We start from the raw sequence: 19209 nt of genomic DNA on the forward strand, positions 1-19209 counted from the left end.
TTAGAAATCATTTCCAAGAGACCTAACAAGTAAGTATTCATTCATTCATTCAGAGGGATACAAAATAAATAATAGAAGAAATTTTCATTGAGCTAAATTGGAGATTGGAAAGACTCCTCAAATTCTGGGCAATGGTAACAAGAGACCCATACCTAATAAAATTCTTGAAATTTTACTAAAAATTGGTACTCAAAGACCTTTGACCATAAAGGAAAAAACAAACAAACAAAAAAACAAAAAAAGAAAACAGAAAAAAACCCAGAATCTTCTAGACAGAGCAAGTTATTTTTTTTTTAAAGATTTAATTTATTTATTTATTTTGACATAATATAATCAGGGAGAGCAGCAGAGAGAGAGCAGAGCAGAGAGAGAAGCCCGTATATGGGGCTCCATCTCAGGACCCTAGGATCATGACCTGAGCTGAAGGGAGATGCTTAACCCAGTGAGCCACCAGGTGCCCTCGGAGTAAGTTATTTTTAAAGGAGAAAGCTTTAGACTGGTGTCTGAATTCTCCCTTGCTACACTGGACATTAAAATGAGTAGCACCTACAATTTACTGAACACAAAGCCTTCTCTATACAGACAAAAAAAAAAAAATCCTTTCCCTGTCTAGTAAAAGATATATTTAAATAAGGAAGAATTTAGAGACTACCTCATGTAAGCAATATAAATAATACACTCAAAACAGTACTATAACTACAAAGGCATCACGGTACAGAAACTCTGAGATAGAGGAAAATTGAGGGAAAACAGAGGTGAAAAGTAAACCTTGCAATATGTGTGTAAAAATGTAAATCTATTTGGATAACAGTAAATGACATAAACAGGTGTAATATAGATGCTAAATGTGGAGTCTCAAAATTGTAATTGCTATCCTAAGCATAGTCTGGAAATACAAGTACTAAGCTCTGTAGAAATAGGTTGGTATAGTTTTGAGCCTAATTTAGCAGAGAAAATATTTGTCTAAAAAACAGAAACCTGTTTGATATCTCTTTTTCCAGCTTGTCTTTTAGCTGACTGCTTCACTACACAATTTAATAGATCTTGTCCTGAAAGCAAAAACAGGATTTGGTGGAGAAATATGTCCAAAGCTCTCCCACCTCAAATTTCTAGGCAAGCAGGTTATATTTTCTAGATATTCACTATGTACCTAAACTCAATTCTGAATGTACATTCATGAATTTAAAACCTCTCACAGGGAAACTGAAACCTTGTCCATTTTTTAAAACGGTTTGCCCATTCCTCAAAATGATTGACCCTGTAATTCCATTCTTCAGTATACATCCAGAGGAAATGAAAATATATGTCCCTACATGGCTTGTACATGAATATTCATGGAGTATTATTAATAATAACCCCAAAGTGGAATTGATTCAAATGGCTATCTCTTGATGAATAGACAAATGAAATGGGTTATATCCATACAATGGAATATTATCTGGCAACAGAGAGAAATTAAGTACTGATCTTACATGGATTAAACCCTGTAAAAATTGTGCTAAGTAAAAGAAGCCGATCACAAAGGATCACATATTGAATGATTCTATTGGTAAAACAGTCAAATCTATAGTGTCAGAGATCAGTGATGGCTAGAGGCTGGGGAAGAAGGAAACGGGGGCTCGGGGCTTATTTTGGGAGTGATAAAAATGTTCTAAATGTGATTGTGGTGATAGTTGTAGAATTCATAAATGCGCCAGAAGACACTTATTTTTGACAGTTTAAATGAATGAAATGTGTGGTACATAAATTATATCTTGATAAAACTGTTGGAAAAAAAAAAAACAACCCAAACTTACCCTATGCCTCTAATGACCTGTCATTCCAGTGATCCGTAAGTGTTTTATAGAATTCTAATTTATAAAAAACAAATACTTAGTCAAAGAATGGCAGTAAAATTTCACCTAGATTGGTAAACTTTGTGAATGAATTGGTTGGTATTTCATGTGCCTTTTTCTTTCTTCCTTCCTTTCCTCCCTCTCTTATTTCTCCCTCCCTCCTTCCCTCCCACCACGTGTCTCTCTCTCCATTTATTTCTTTTCTTTTCTTTCTTCTTTTCTTTTCTTTTCCTTTCCTTTCCTTTCCTTTCCTTTCCTTTCCTTTCCTTTCCTTTCCTTTCCTTTCCTTTTCTTTTCTTTTCTTTTCTTTTCTTTTCTTTTCTTTTCTTTCTTTCTTTCTTTCTTTCTTTCTTTCTTTCTTTCTTCCACCTATCAGAATGAAAGGGTAATGAAGATTGACAGTGTGATAGATCTTCAGTTAACATATGAACAGACCAAAGATACCAAGGGCATCTGTTACAAAGTAACACTTTCATTGGAAAGCTTTTGGTTACCATGGGGAAAAACAAAATATTTAAAAGAATTTTTGTAGCTTACAAAGGTTTCCCTTAAGGGAAATTCCAAAGTAAGGCATTATAGTGGGTTAGACTTCTGATTCTTTTGAGAACATAAGCCTTCAGCTGCCCTGTTTTTTTTTTTTAATTTTTTATTTTTTATAAACATATATTTTTATCCCCAGGGGTACAGGTCTGTGAATCACCAGGTTTACACACTTCACAGCACTCACCAAAGCATATTCCCTCCCCAATGTCCATAATCCGACCCCCTTCTTCCAACCCCCCTCCCCCCAGCAACCCTCAGTTTGTTTTGTGAGATTAAGAGTCACTTATGGTTTGTCTCCCTCCCAATTCCATCTTGTTTCATTGATTCTTCTCCTACCCACTTAAGCCCCCATGTTGCATCACCACTTCCTCATATCAGGGAAATCATATGATAGTTGTCTTTCTCTGCTTGACTTATTTCGCTAAGCATGATACGCTCTAGTTCTATCCATGTTATCGCAAATGGCAAGATTTCATTTCTTTTGATGGCTACATAGTATTCCATTGTGTAAATATACCACATCTTCTTGATCCATTCATCTGTTGATGGACATCTAGGTTCTTTCCATAGTTTGATTATTGTGGACATTGCTGCTATAAACATTCCGGTGCACGTGCCCCTTTGGATCACTACGTTTGTATCTTTAGGGTAAATACCCAGTAGTGCAATTGCTGGGTCATAGGACAGTTCTATTTTCAACATTTTGAGGAACCTCCATGCTGTTTTCCAGAGTGGCTGCACCAGCTTACATTCCCACCAACAGTGTAGGAGGGTTCCCCTTTCTCCGCATCCTCGCCAGCATCTGTCATTTCCTGACTTGTTGATTTTAGCCATTCTAACTGAAGTGAGGTGATATCTCATTGTGGTTTTGATTTGTATTTCCCTGATGCCAAGTAATACGGAGCACTTTTTCATGTGTTTGTTGGCCATCTGGATGTCTTTGCAGAAATGTCTGTTCATGTCCTCTGCCCATTTCTTGATTGGATTATTTGTTCTTTGGGTGTTGAGTTTGCTAAGTTCTTTATAGATTTTGGACACCAGTCCTTTATCTGATATGTTGTTTGCAAATATCTTCTCCCATTCTGTCAGTTGTCTTTTGATTTTGTTAACTGTTTCCTTTGCTGTGCAAAAGCTTTTGATCTTGATGAAATCCCAATAGTTCATTTCTGCCCTTGCTTCACTTGCCTAGGAAGATGTTGCTGCGGCTGAGGTCGAAGAGGCTGCTGCCTGTGTTCTCCTCAAGGATTTTGATGGATTCCTTTTGCACATTGAGGTCCTTCATCCATTTTGAGTCTATTTTCGTGTGTGGTGTAAGGAAATGGTCCAATTTCATTTTTCTGCATGTGGCTGTCCAATTTTCCCAACACCATTTATTGAAGAGGCTGTCTTTTTTCCATTGGACATTCTTTCCTGCTTTGTTGAAGATGAGTTGACCATAGAGTTGAGGGTCTATTTCTGGGCTCTCTATTCTGTTCCATTGATCTATGTGTCTGTTTTTGTGCCAGTACCATGCTGTCTTGATGATGACAGCTTTGTAATAGAGCTTGAAGTCCGGAATTGTGATGCCACCAACGTTGGCTTTCTTTCTCAATATCCCTTTGGCTATTCGAGGTCTTTTCTGGTTCCATATAAATTTTAGAATTATTTGTTCCATTTCTTTGAAAAAGATGGATGGTACTTTGATAGGAATTGCATTAAATGTGTAGATTGCTTTACGTAGTATAGACATTTTCACAATATTTATTCTTCCAATCCAGGAGCGTGGAACATTTTTCCATTTCTTTGTGTCTTCCTCAATTTCTTTCATGAGTACTTTATAGTTTTCTGAGTATAGATTGTGTGCCTCTTTGGTTAGGTTTATTCCTAGGTATCTTATGGTTTGGGGTGCAATTGTAAATGGGATTGACTCCTTAATTTCTCTTTCTTCTGTCTTGCTGTTGGTGTAAAGAAATGCAACTGATTTCTGTGCATTGATTTTATATCCTGACACTTTACTGAATTCCTGTATAAGTTCTAGCAGTTTTGGAGTGGAGTCTTTTGGGTTTTCCACATATAGTATCATATCATCTGCGAAGAGTGATCATTTGACTTCTTCTTTGCCGATTTGGATGCCTTCAATTTCCTTTTGTTGTCTGATTGCTGAGGCTAGGACCTCTAGTATTATGTTGAATAGCAGTGGTGATAATGGACATATCTGCCGTGTTCCTGACCTTAGCGGAGAAGCTTTCAGTTTTTCTCCATTGAGAATGATATTTGCGGTGGGTTTTTCATAGATGGCTTTGATGATATTGAGGTATGTGCCCTCTATCCCTACACCTTGAAGAGTTTTGATCAGGAAGGGATGCTGTACTTTGTCAAATGCTTTTTCAGCATCTATTGATAGTATCATATGGTTCTTGTTCTTTCTTTTATTGATGTGTTGTATCACATTGACTGATTTGCGGATGTTGAACCAACCTTGCAGCCCTGGAATAAATCCCACTTGGTCGTGGTGAATAATCCTTTTAATGTACTGTTGAATCCTATTGGCTAGTATTTTGGTGAGAATTTTCGCATCTGTGTTCATCAAGGATATTGGTCTATAGCTCTCTTTTTTGATGGGATCCTGTCTGGTTTTGAGATCAAGGTGATGCTGGCCTCATAAAATGAGTTTGGAAGTTTCCCTTCCATTTCTATTTTTTGGAACAGTTTCAGGAGAATAGGAATTAGTTCTTCTTTAAATGTTTGGTAGAATTCCCCCGGGAAGCCATCTGGCCCTGGGCTTTTGTTTGTTGGGAGATTTTTAATGACTGTTTCAATCTCCTTACTGGTTATGGGTCTGTTCAGGCTTTCCTTTTCTTCCTGGTTCAGCTGTGGTAGTTTATATGTTTCTAGGAATGTATCCATTTCTTCCAGATTGTCAAATTTGTTGGCATAGAGTGGCTCATAGTATGTTCTTATAATAGTTTGTATTTCTTTGGTGTTAGTTGTGATCTCTCCTCTTTCATTCATGATTTTATTTATTTGGGTCTTTTCTCTTTTCTTTTTGATAAGTCAGGCCAGGGGTTTATCAATTTTATTAATTCTTTCAAAGAACCAGCTCCTAGTTTCGTTAATTTGTTCTATTGTTTTTTTCAGTTTCTATTTCATTGATTTCTGCTCTGATCTTTATGATTTCTCTTCTCCTGCTGGGCTTAGGGTTTCTTTCTTGTTCTTTCTCCAGCTCCTTTAGGTGTAGGGTTAGGTTGTGTACCTGAGACCTTTCTTGTTTCTTGAGAAAGGCTTGTACCGCTATATATTTTCCTCTCAGGATTGCCTTTGTTGTTTCCCACAGATTTTGAACCATTGTATTTTCATTATCATTTGTTTCCATGATTTTTTTCAATTCTTCTTTAATTTCCCAGTTGATCCATTCATTCTTTAGAAGGATACTGTTTAATCTCCATGTATTTGGGTTCTTTCCAAACTTCCTCTTGTGGTTGAGTTCTAGCTTCAGAACATTGTGGTCTGAAAATATGCAGGGAATGATCCCAATCTTTTGATACCGGTTGAGTCCTGATTTAGGACCGAGGATGTGATCTATTCTGGAGAATGTTCCATGTGCACTAGAGAAGAATGTGTATTCTGTTGCTTTGGGATGAAATGTTCTGAATATATCTGTGATGTCCATCTGGTCCAGTGTTTTGTTTAAGGCCTTTATTTTCTTGCTGATCTTTTGCTTGGATGATCTGTCCATTTCAGTGAGGGGAGTGTTAAAGTCCCCTAGTATTATTGTATTATTGTTGATGTGTTTCTTTGATTTTGTTATTAATTGGTTTATATAGTTGGCTGCTCCCACGTTGGGGGCATAGATATTTAAAATTGTTAGATCTTCTTGTTGGACAGACCCTTTGAGTATGATATAGTGTCCTTCCTCATCTCTTATTATAGTCTTTGGCTTAAAATCTAATTGATCTGATATAAGGATTGCCACTCCTGCTTTCTTCTGATGTCCATTAGCATGGTAAATTCTTTTCCACCCCCTCACTTTAAATCTGGAGGTGTCTTTGGGCTTAAAATGAGTTTCTTGGAGGCAACATATAGATGGGTTTTGTTTTTTTTATCCATTCTGATACCCTGTGTCTTTTGATTGGGGCATTTAGCCCATTAACATTCAGGGTAACTATTGAGAGATATGAATTTAGTGCCATTGTATTGCCTGTAAGGTGACTGTTTTTGTATATGGTCTCTGTTCCTTTCTGATCTACCACTTGTAGGCTCTCTCTTTGCTTAGAGGACCCTTTCAATATTTCCTGTAGAGCTGGTTTGGTGTTTGCAAATTCTTTCAGTTTTTGTTTGTCCTGGAAGCTTTTAATCTCTCCTTCTATTTTCAATGATAGCCTAGCTGGATATAGTATTCTTGGCTGCATGTTTTTCTCGTTTAGTGCTCTGAAAATATCATGCCAGCTCTTTCTGGCCTGCCAGGTCTCTGTGGATAAGTCAGCTGCCAATCTAATATTTTTACCATTGTATGTTACAGACTTCTTTTCCCGGGCTGCTTTCAGGATTTTGTCTTTGTCACTGAGACTTGTAAATTTTTCTATTAGGTGACGGGGTGTTGGCCTATTCTTATTGATTTTGAGGGGCATTCTCTGAACCTCCTGAATTTTGATGCTCGTTCCCTTTGCCATATTGGGGAAATTCTCCCCAATAATTCTCTCCAGTATACCTTCTGCTCCCCTCTCTCTTTCTTCTTGTTCTGGAATCCCAATTATTCTAATGTTGTTTCGTCTTATGGTGTCACTTATCTCTCGAATTCTCTCCTCGTGGTCCAGTAGCTGTTTGTCCCTCTTTTGCTCAGCTTCTTTATTCTCTGTCATTTGGTCTTCTATATCACTAATTCTTTTTTCTGCCTCATTTATCCTAGCAGTGAGAGCCTCCATTTTTGATTGCACCTCATTAATAGCTTTTTTGATTTCAACTTGGTTAGATTTTAGTTCTTTTATTTCTCTAGAAATAGAAATCTTTTATATCTTTTATATCTCCCGAGACGATTTCTCTAATATCTTACATGCCTTTATTCAAGCCCAGCTAGAACCTTGAGAATTGTCATTCTGAACTCTAGATCTGACATATTACTAATGTCTGTATTGATTATGTCACTGGCCTTCGGTACTTCCTCTTGTTCTTTTTTTTTTGTGGTGAATTTTTCTGCCTTGTCATTTTGTCAGATAAGAGTATATGAAGGATCAAGTAAAATACTAAAAGGGTGGCAACAACCCCAGGAAAATATGCTTTAACCAAATCAGAAGATCCCAAATCGTGGGGGGGGAGGGAGAAAGGGGATAAAAAGAGGTTCAAAAAGGAAGAAAGAAAAAAAAAGAAAAGAAAAGAATTAAAAAAAGATAACAAATTTAGAAAAATATAAAAAAGAGAAAAATATATATATAAGATATACTAGTTAAAAAATGTTAAAAAAGAAAAGGGTAAAAGTTAAAAAAAATATTTTACCCAACAGCGAGAAAAAAAAAATGAAAAAGAAAAAAATTTAATTAACTGCAAGACTAAAAAAAATCACAGGGAGAAAACCAAGAGTTCCGTGCTTTGCTTTCTCCTCCTCTGGAATTCTGCTGTTCCCCTTGGTATTGAAACCGCACTGCTTGGTAGGTAAACTTGGTCTTGGCTGGATTTCTTGTTGATCTTCTGGCGGAGGGGCCTGGTGTAGTGATTCTCAAGTGTCTTTGCCCCAGGCGGAATTGCACCGCCCTTACCAGGGGCCGAGCTGAGTAATCGGCTTGGGTTTGCTTTCAGAAGGTTTTGTTCCCTGAGCACTTTCGGTAGAGTTCCAAAGGACAGGAATACAAATGGCGGCCTCCTGGTCTCTGGCCCGGAGGAGCCGAGAGCCCGCGGTCCCACTCCTCAGTGCGTCCTCAGAGAACAGTGCCCTGTTACTCCCGTTTGCCTGACCTCCGGCTGCGGTCTGAGCTCACTGAGCTTGTGGCTGGTTCACGGTAACCCTGTGCTGTGAGCTTACCTTCGGCTCTGTCTCTGTAGCCGGCTTCCCTGTTCCAATACCTGCAAGCTCTGCGACACTCAGACACCCCCGATCCTTCTGTGACCCTGTGGGACCTGAGGCCACGCTGACCCCGCGTGGGTTTCGCCCCGGTTTAGCCTCTGGAGCGATGTCCCTCAGTGGAACAGACTTTTAAAAGTCCTGATTTTGTGCTCCATTGCGCCGCCGCTTGCCAGGTCCAGCCCCTCTTCCCGGGGTCTATCTTCCCGTCGCTTTGGATTCATGTCTCTGCCAGTCCTACCTTTCAGAAAGTGGTTGTTTTTCTGTTTCCAGAATTACTGTTCTTCTTCTCTTCTATCTGCTGATGGATTTGTAGGAGTTTGCAATCTTTAGATAAGCTATCTAGCTGATCTCCTGCTAGCTGAAGTAGTCTCAGCCTGCTACTTCTCCGCCATCTTGACTCCTCCCCACCAGCTGCCCTGTTTTTAACATGCCTTTCGTTTGATAGATATTTGAATTCATGATGATGTCTCTCTTATCCAAGTTTGGTTTTTCTTCCATTTTTATTTCCTTATAATTTCACTTATTTTTAACTTTCTGCTTTATTTTTATGTATATAGTATGTTTTAAAATGTATTTCAAAGAATTTTCACCTGATAGGAAAATATGCTTTGTTTACTGATAGGAAAAAAAAAAAACAAAAATTTTAATATTAAATAAGATGTTTTTGTTAACAGAAAATTTCAGTTACCTTGCACTAAACCAGAAACCCTTTTATTTATTTTTTAAATCTTATTGGGAATATGTCTGAGAAGGGTCGATTCTCTTCCCTACACATGAAAATAAAATAGGCATTCAGTGATAGCTAAAAGGCTTTGTAGCTCCCAGATTTCTTACTGTCAACAAGTACTTACTGGCTGCTTATTACATGAGACTCTTATTGAATAGAGAGTAATGTGCTAACGATGATACAGCATATTGGGCTGAGTGTATCTTGAGCCCAGAATATCTTAATTGAAGATTTCAGTTACATACATCCTAATAATACAATGTATCCAAATGTCCACCTCCCAAACTGATTTTCCCATCAGAAAATGTAAACCTTTTTTTTTTTTTTTTTTTGGTCTTAAAAGAGAAAGTTTTGACTTGGCTCTTTGAAAATATCACAGACCTTCTAGAGTATTGTTAATGAAAAAAAATACTTGAGACCCTTGTTAAAGAATGATAAGGTAGATTTCATTCAGGGGGACTGCCATGGTAGCTGTAGGGGATCAGCTACCGTGCAGGGGGGCTTAGTAGTAGGGAAGAGAGATTGGGCTCAACTGCATATACAACAAGGAAAAGTGGAAATTTATAGCCAAGGAGCATGGTTGTGGGAGGAGGGATATCAGTGGATGGAAAATTACTAAAAGCAAACAATTAGAGAGGGGATTCTGGCTAAAGTGACCTTATGGGATTCTTGTTAAGGGCAGGAAGGGTGATCAGACATTGTCAGATGGGTGGTGGGGGGGACGAGGAATGTGATTAGGTATCCAGGTGATCAGAGATTGAGCAGGGGAATTCTGGCAAAACCATTTTAGGATTCTTGCTAAAACCTGGCTCTTAAGGGATATGCCTGCCCAAGGATGGGGTCTGATTAGGCTCAGAGGATCCTGCATAGAGTTTGGTCATGAAAGAATCTTTGTCTATGCACAGAACTAATGAGGTAGTGGCAAGAAGGATTTCCTATGTCAGGAGGAGAGAAGAAAAGACCACAAGTAGGATTATCATCAAGGTCGATGTTTGCAAAGAGAGCAAAAAGTCCAGACATGGGCACTGATTTGGATCTCAACATGAAAATTGTTTCATAAAGATGAGGCTTGGCAATCTGAATACATGTATGGTGGGTCTTGTTCCAATATGAGAAAGCAATTCCCCCCCTTCTCATCCTTTTTTGAGAATTTTTACAGGTGAACAGCACATATGTTAATTAATTAAGTTGCATTCATTTAGGTAGTCATTGAGGAGGTTAAAAAAATTGTGAAGACTTGAGTTCTTGGCCCTCAGGGAACTTCCAGTCAAGGAAGTAAGAAAAACGTACATGACTCGTTTTTTGATTTGAGCTTCAAAATGGAGGATGGATGATATCGCACATATGAGCTTGTGACTCTAATGCATTGTTTTCATTCAACTACAGTCATCTTTGACATTGGCAAAATGGATCATGTTACCACTGTGCTGTAAATCCTTCCACAGTTTCTCATAGATTTAAGATAAAGAATAAAATCCTTTGTATGACTTTCAACATTCTCAATGACTTGCAGTCTTTCAATCTCTCCAGTGTTTTATTTTCTAATTTACTTCATTTTCAAAGTAAGTATTTACTGAGTGTTGCTGAGTTTTCATATGAATCTGTACTGGGTTATTTTCTTTTACTTTTTCTTTCTTTTCTCAGCACCCCTCACCCCAGCGATTTCTAAGTAAGCTAATTAAAACTGTGGCAGTTCAGAGATGGCAAAGGGTCCCTGCCATTTAATATGTATCTGAGTTTTGATGAAGGTGGGTTCTGTGGTTGAGGGTGTCCTTAATGAAAGTGTAGCCTTTCTATTTTATGATGCAGTGAATGAAGAACAAATATTCCTGCATTTATGAGCTACACCACTGCTAGGTCACCAGGTGAGTTGATAGAATTGGGTTGGTAGGCCCTCCCTAGAAGTTTATTGTAATGCTCAGTGACATTTTTCTTCTTTAGCTGTCTTCAGTGTTCCTCATCAAGGTACCTTTTTCTGACTATAGTGAATAAAGATACCCAGATAGAGATATGTCCCAATTTTTAAACTTGGGAGTCTGGGCTCCAAAGGAGAGCCCACTCCACTTACTATGGAGTAAAAGAGGCACTTATATCTTATTAAATAGCCCACCCTGATGAATTTATTTGATTGTTGCTTTCCCTGACTATCTTGCCATGTCTTTCAAATTACTCAATAAGATATATTGGTCCCATACACCTGGGTCTTGGTGGCAGTTTCCCCCCGCCCCAAGAAATGTATTTGTGGATATGTATGTCTTTTGATTTGAGGCTGGCCCTGTCCCATGATTTGCAATCATTAAATGAACCTTGTAAACTATTTAAGCAAATATTTAATAAAGACACATTCTTTCTTACTTATTGCCAAGGGTATGTTCTTTGAGGAGAGTGCTTGATTCATTGAGAAGCATTTTCTGAATAAGACTATTGTTTGTCAAGGATGGAAGGAAGTACATATTTTGGGGGCTGACAAAGCACTCAACCTGTATCTTGGCAAATCTCTGAGGTCCCCAAGGGAGTAGTGGTTAGTATTGATAACACTGAATCACAAATCTTGACTTAACTGGATAATTTCTTAGGGAATTCCATTCTCAGCTGTCATTATAAGACCTTCCTCTCTCTCTTCTTTATTTTGGTGTTATTTATTTATTTATTTATTTTTTCATTTAAAAAATATTATTATTGCCTTTTTTTTTAAGATCTTAATTTAATTTTATTTTTTTTCAGTGTTCAAGATTCATTGTTTATGCATCACACCTAGTGCTCCACACAATCTGTGCCCTCCTTAATACCCACATCCAGGCTCACCCAATCCCCTACCCCCTTCCCCTCTTAAACCCTCAATTTGTTTCTCAGAGTCCACAGTCTCTCATAGTTTGTCTCCCCCTCTGATTTTCCCCAATTCACTTTTTCTTTCCTTCTCCTAGTGTTCTCCATGTTATTCTTTATGTTCCACAAGTAAGTGAAACAATATGATCATTGACTTTCTCTGCTTGACTTATTTCACTCAGCATAATCTCCTCCTGTCCTGTCCACATTGATACAAAAGTTAGGTATTCTTCCTTTCTCATGACTGTGTAATATTCCATTGTATATATGGACCACATCTTCTTTATCCATTCATCTGTTGAAGGGCATCTGGGCTCTTTCCATGGTTTGGCAATTGTGGCCATTGCTGCTATGAACATTGGGGTACAGATGGCCCTTCTTTTCACTACATCTGTATCTTTGGGGTAAATACCCAGTACTGGTATTACCAGATTATAGGGTAGCTGTATTTTTAATTTTTTCCTCAAAATTTAATTTAATTTAATTCCTCAAAAAAATCTCCGCACTGTTTTCCAAAGTGGCTGCGCCAACTTGCATTCCCACAAACAGTGTAAGAGGGTTCCCCCTTTCTCCACATTCTCTCCAACACTTGTTTCCTGACCTGTTAATTTGCAAATCTTCTTCCATTCCGTGGGTTGCCTCTTTGTTTTGTTGACTGTTTCCTTTGCTGTGCAGAAGCTTTTGATCTTGATGAAGTCCCAAAAGTTCATTTTTGCTTTTGTTTCCTTTGCCTTTGGAGATGTTTCTTGAAAGAAGTTGTGACCAATGTTGAAGGCCAATGTTACTGCCTATGTTCTCCTCTAGGATTTTGATAGATTCCTGCCTCACGTTGAGGTCTCAACCATTTTGAGTTATCTTTGTGTGTGGTGTAAGAGAATGGTCGAGTTTCATTCTTCTGTACATAGCTGTTCAATTTTCCCAGCACCATTTATTGAAGAGACTGTCTTTTTTTCCATTGGATTTTTTTTTCCTGCTTTGTTGAAGATTATTTATCATATAGTTGAAGGTCCATATCTGGACCCTCTATTCTGTTCCATTGCTCTGTGTGTCTGCTTTTGTGCCAGTACGGTGCTGTCTTGCTCTTTATTCTTTCTTCATCTTTGAAGTCTACATTTTCAGGTAGTTTCTGGTGAAGGTTTTGATTATTTTTCTTATTCACATGCATTTTCCCCCCTTGAAGAGAAGGTGAAGAAAACAGAATCCAAATGGCTGCTGTTTATCTGGGTCAGTGGGCTACGTAGTTATGAAATCCTAGAGCTCAGTTTGCAAGCATCATTTACGCATTGGCTGCTTTACAGTGTGTAATGTCTTTGTATTTGTAAGATGACCATATTTTGGGGCACATGGCAGACAAAAGCTTTTTATTTTCCATTTCATGAGTTTGTTTATTTAAAGAGTAGAACAAAGGCAACAAAATGACATTTAGTTTTTAACTTAATGAACTGGCTTCAGGGAGAAGAATAAGATTACATCATATTGGAGCCAACCTGGAAAATCAGAATGAATTAGTGCCTTAAGGGAAATATAGTTTTCCGGAAAGGAGAAGAGCTGAGAAGCTACCACTGCTTATCACAGGCAAAAGACATTTGGAAGTAGCCTAGATATTATGAAAGCATGTCTCAGAGACCTTTACTGATGTAACTAATACTTTTTATGAATTATAATATATTACATATAGAAAAACAACATTCTTTTATGGTATACCCATTAAATATTACACTGTACTCTTTATCCATATTCTTGATATTATAAGTTCTTTTAGCTTAGGCTTAGAGACACAACAAAATGTTAACCCAAAATAAATTTTAAAACATAATAACAAAGACCAATGAACTAGGTGACTTGTGACATTCAGTTTGTCAAATTGAGTCTGTCAGTCAGATTCCCTGAAATGTGCCTGATGAATTGAAAAATCTCTGTTGTGGCCACAGAGGAGCCAAATCGGTTTCTGACCTTTTAGTTATTTACTTGTCAATTCACCTGTGGCTAATTGGGTTCCTCTGAAGTGAAAAAATAATCCCATGCAGAACACTCACAGACTTTATTGGTGATTGACATTCAGGATGGACATCTGTTGTCTCACTGGACCATCCGGCTGTATGGTAGTTATTACTATTTTGGGGAGTTTTTAGTTTGGGAGTGGTGCATGAAGAGCCATTTTCAGCTTTTCTTACAGATAAGTAGTCTCTGCCCAGATAAACATGTCTCCTTCTGGCCCCAGGTCCCAGTGTTGACTGAAGGTGCCATATCCCACAAGGAACTTTTCACTTACTTGCACTCTGGATCTGTTAGAGTGGGTTTTGCAACACTGAGTCTTGTAATTCCAATAAACTTCTTGTGAATTGTTCTGTTCTCCCTCCACCACCGTGTGCCTGGAGAGGAATCTTTTGCATGTATTAGATGCATAATACATTTTTCTTCATTGAAAAGGTTTTTCAAATGAAGGATTTAGATAACTTGGAGGGAAATGCATTAATGTGGCTAGCTATGTTTTTAAATGAGATGCCACATGTTTTATTGGCAAAAATTTAGTTTATCATGGGGATGAAGAGGAGTTAATTACCTGCCCACGTTAAATTATTCTTAAAATTAGCTTAAACATTTTCTAACAGCATGCTTGTTCTTATGATACATTTATAGAAACAATGGTACAAGATAGGACTTTTGAAGATGTCAATTACTAATTAAAATTTAAATCTGGACTAATGGGTATTTGATTATAAAGCATTGGTGTTATGTTTTGAAAATACCAAACATCATTTAGTAGTCAGCCTGGAAGGGGGTATCTTAGTCTTATTGCTGCATACCAAAAACATAATTTTTCCATGACCTATTAAGCACCTGCCAACACCTTCTAGAAAATAAAAATAAGACAAAATAAAACAAAAAACTTCAGATGACAACTTCTATGCAACAAATAGAGGCCAGAATTATTTCCCTTGGAATATGTAATTTCTTAGATTGAGTGTGAAGTCAGATTCAATTCATTTTTATTGAGTCTTCAGCTTTTTAAATCATATTTTTAGTATATATTAGTACACCGAGATAGATGCTTTTCATTTTTTTTTTTTCTTCCCCGGTTTGTGCAAGATGTAGGGAGAGATAGAATTTAAGCCCAAATTTTATGATTCTATTAGATCTGGTATTTTTTATACATTACCATGTTAACCTTAAAAAAAAAAAAAGAAAGAAAAGCAGAAACTAGTTATTCCAGTTTAGGGCTATTTCTCTGCATGATTGTTAAGGACAGATCTTTACTGTTACTAAAATCTGTTTCAACTCATTTCAAATCTTGTTCAGTACTCTTTTACATCATTCCTTAAGCTTCTTAATTCTTTTTTAAAGTCATAGCCAAAAATCACTCATATTGATACATTTACAACTAAAAACAGCATAAAGTAAGTCCTTCCCCTCTAAGAGGAAGCAAGGACTTCTACTCAAGAAGTGATGCACTAAGGAGTAAACTCTGAGTGGATGGGGAATCTGTAGTCATTGGGAAGGACTACCATAGTGGTGGAGAGCACAGGATGTAGAATCTAAAATCCCTGGGTTTGAGTTAGTCCCTCCATCTTTCCTGAGCTCAACTTCCCCACCTGTGAAATGGAAATAACAATGGCATTGCTTCTTTGAGATTTAGTGAGGAGTAGGAGATCCAATGCTGGCTTTGCCCAATACCTGGCACATAGGAAGTGGTCTCTTACTTGACAGCTGTTACCGTCATTACTACCATCATTGTCATTACTCTGTTCTTGCCCTACTAATCAGTCATTGCTGCAGATCGCTAAGGAAGGCCAACCCCTGAAACCCAGCTCTGAATCTTTAAGAACATGGCACTGGTCAGCAGATACACTGCAGCTTATCCTGATACAACAGCTGGATTGTTTGTGTCCTGGTACATGAGAGAGTTGCTTTTCTCCCCCTTCTACTTTCACAGAATGATTTATATGACTCTGTTCCTTATCCCCTTAGATCATAGAGTAGCAACTAAATGGCGTAGAAAAGACTCCTTATGGTCTTAACTTTGGTGAAAAGAGAATGGGAATGAAAAAGGTCTTCTTTATTACTCTGCTCCAGGGAATAAAAAAACCTCAAACCTCAAGTAGGTCTCCATCATCAGCTGACATCAATGTGACGGATTCAGAGATCACTTAGTGATGTAATATAGTGAGGGTACATGCCTGGAGGTGGCTTTTGGGATTATCATTAAAGAATATCCAAAACCATGAAACACTAAGTGAACATTTTTCTTTTAGTTAACAGTAGAGAGCTCTGTAAGATCAATGCACTTTATATGATATAATGCATTTTCTTTTCTAACAACTGCAAGCGGATGCATTTTCACTCTTACCCAATCCCATAATCAGTATTAAGTTTCTGTTATGGCTTTGTAGTATATACTGAGCAAACAGTTGTAGACAATATCAAAGTAATCCTTAGCCGCATGGAAGTTACATCTCAGGGACAGAGAAAGGAAGGCAGAGTCTATTCAGCAGGTGCTCATGAAATATTACATGTAAAATGACTGGGGAAGAAAAGAATACTATCAAACTACATAATAAGAGTACTTCATCTCTTTAAGGACTTGTGCTCTCTTTGTTTTAAGGGAGAAATATGAGTTTTTACTTGGTTTGATTTGCAGGACAATAGAATCAGATCTGAGAACACAACGAGCTTGAAAACTTTTCAGAGCCTCTGAGACAGGACTGACTGAGAACCCTCAGTCAGGGCCCCAGCCCAGACTCACAGCAAGCTATTCCTGGGGCACTCCAGGCTTCTCCGTGACTCAGGTGAGTCTCCTGTGCATCATGAGAACTATGCTGGGGACTGGGTGACTTTCAGGGCAGACCTGGAGGTGTGGCTGTTCTAAGAACCACTAGAGCTCAGCCATGATGAGTCAACTTGAGACTGAAACATTAAACAGAAATACACTGAATGCCAAGTAGCCAGAGGTGATTTATTATTATCTTGGAGGAATTGGTATCTGTGCCACCACTTGAAGGGTAAGTAGTACACCAGGCAGAGGTGAGGAGGAGGAGACTTCCATGTGAAAGAGGCAGCTGGTATGAAAGCTAGGTATTAAGAAGCCAGATGGGTAAAGGAGAAAGAATTTGATTGTGGTGGGAATAGAGTGTATTATGTTTGGGGGGAAGATGGATGGCACAGTGGAAATAGGTAAATCTTAGAGGGAGGAAGAGGCTTGTAATGAGGAATCCCTGAATATCTTAGGGGAATAATGATGGACTTGAGGAGGAATAGACTAATCTCTGTGAATCTTGGCTTTAGACATAACTGATCTCTCTACCTGAGTGTATGAATTCCTTTGTAAAGTGAAGAGAGTAATATTTATTCCATAGTGCTAAGATGGGCATAAAGTGAAATAAATGAAAGAATACACCTAAAGGGTCAGGCATAATCCTAGCACATAGTTGGTATTCTTGAAATGTCAATATGTATATATGAAGGCAGTTGTCCATACCACAATGATTAGAAGGATATAAATGTTCAACTGCTATTTCCTTACAAGAGAAACACAGCTACTGGAATGCATGCACATGTATATGTGTATTTTTTTGTACGTAAATTTTCATTGGCTCCATCTCTTGCGGGGAGGATGTCCATCCTGGTAAAAGTAAGGTGCCAGTAGGGCTCTGTACCTTGTAGAGGGTCTCAGGGAGAATCCATTTTTCTGGCCTTTTGCAGCTTCTAGAGGACCCCTACTTTCCATAACATAGAACCCCTTCCTTCCATTTCAAAATCAGAAGTATAATATCTTCTACTTTTGCTCTGACTTTCCTACCTTACTTTTGTTGTCTTTATGTTGCATCTACCTGATGATCTAAAATAATCTCATCATTGCAAAATCCCTTTCCCATGTTAGGTAACATATTCACAGGTTCCAGGGATTAGGATATAGGCATTTGGGGTCTACGGCCATACCACCCTGAACGCGCCCGATCTCGTCTGATCTCGGAAGCTAAGCAGGGTCGGGCCTGGTTAGTACTTGGATGGGAGGATATAGGCATTTGGGGAGAGCTATTAATTCTGCCTACCACAAGGCCCAACTTTTTGTAGAGGAATGAGGAACCAATATTGCTAATAATGTGGGCCATGGTTTTCATGGAGATCAAGGTTTTTCTGATTGGCCATGAAGGGCTTCTGTGGGAGAAGATGAAAAAACGTGGCTTCCCTTTTCCTCTTCTGTTACACTTCCCCTTGCTCGTTCTGGAGACACTTAGGCTGCTTCTAGGCTGACCTCTTGGCCTGGGTTTATGGCCTAAAATGCTTCACCATATTCACCCAGTTAACTTCTCCTCAATCTTTGGATCTGTTGAACCATCACTTCTGAGGTTCAGCTGCCTCTGTTCTTGGGAATTGAGCTACATACCCGCTGCAGGAACTGGGCCACTCCTGACTGGGGCGTATTCATTTTTATCTTCACTCACTGAACAAGTATTTATTGTGTTGTTACAGGTTTGGGGTGTCTAGAAGTAGATTTTGAGACAAAGTTAGGGTACCATATGTTTATCAGAGATCATCATTTGTGAAAAAGGCAAAAGGAGAATGCAGGTATGGGCAGAGGGAGACATCAAATAGTGATATAGGTCCTGAGAAATTCCAGGCACCTGAAGGAGGAAGAGTGTGGAGTGAACGTTACCTGTCAGAGTGAGCTGTGCCAGAGCCCAACTGACAGAGCCTGTGGGTGGCTGGCCGTGGGATGCATGTGACCCTCGGCAAAGCAGCTCTCTGCAGTAGAGGGAGACCCTGAAGCAGCGGACAACTGGAGGTCTTCAGCTAGTCACATCCCCACGCTTGTGCAGCAAATCTACCCTTGATATTGGTTCTGCAAATTCTGTGTCCAACATAGCACCTGCAATATGCCAAGATCTTTTCTAACTTTTCTAGATATAAGTGGCATAGCAGGGAACAAAACAGCTAAAAATCTCTGTCCTCATGCATTTTACATTATAGTGGAAGGAGATAGATAATAAGTAAATGAATAAATAAAATATGTAATATGTAGATGGTGACAAGTACCATGGAGAAAAATATTAAGCATGTAAGGCAGAATAGAGAGTATTGGGTGGGGAGGGTTTTAATATTAAGAATGGGGTCAAGGAAGGCCTCACTGAGAAGGTAGCATTTGAGTTAAGAACTAAAGGTGGTGAGAAAGGAAGCCATATGGATATCTGAGAACAGTCTCCAAACTGAGGGGAGTGCAAGTTCAAGTTGTCTAAAGTGGGAGC

General features: G+C 38.5%; 1 long non-coding RNA gene across 1 annotated transcript in view; it reads left to right on the forward strand.

The window, feature by feature from the left end:
* The window catches only part of LOC131824168 (uncharacterized), a 245470-nt gene extending 228724 nt beyond the window's left edge, over positions 1 to 16746 (forward strand). The window contains exon 4 of the long non-coding RNA XR_009350773.1: positions 16605 to 16746. This is a non-coding gene — a long non-coding RNA (uncharacterized LOC131824168). The remainder of the gene's footprint in view (positions 1 to 16604) is intronic.
* The last annotated feature ends 2463 nt before the right edge of the window (positions 16747 to 19209 follow it).

This window comes from Mustela lutreola, chromosome 2 (genome assembly GCF_030435805.1).
Source record: "Mustela lutreola isolate mMusLut2 chromosome 2, mMusLut2.pri, whole genome shotgun sequence".
Lineage (NCBI taxonomy): Eukaryota > Metazoa > Chordata > Mammalia > Carnivora > Mustelidae > Mustela > Mustela lutreola.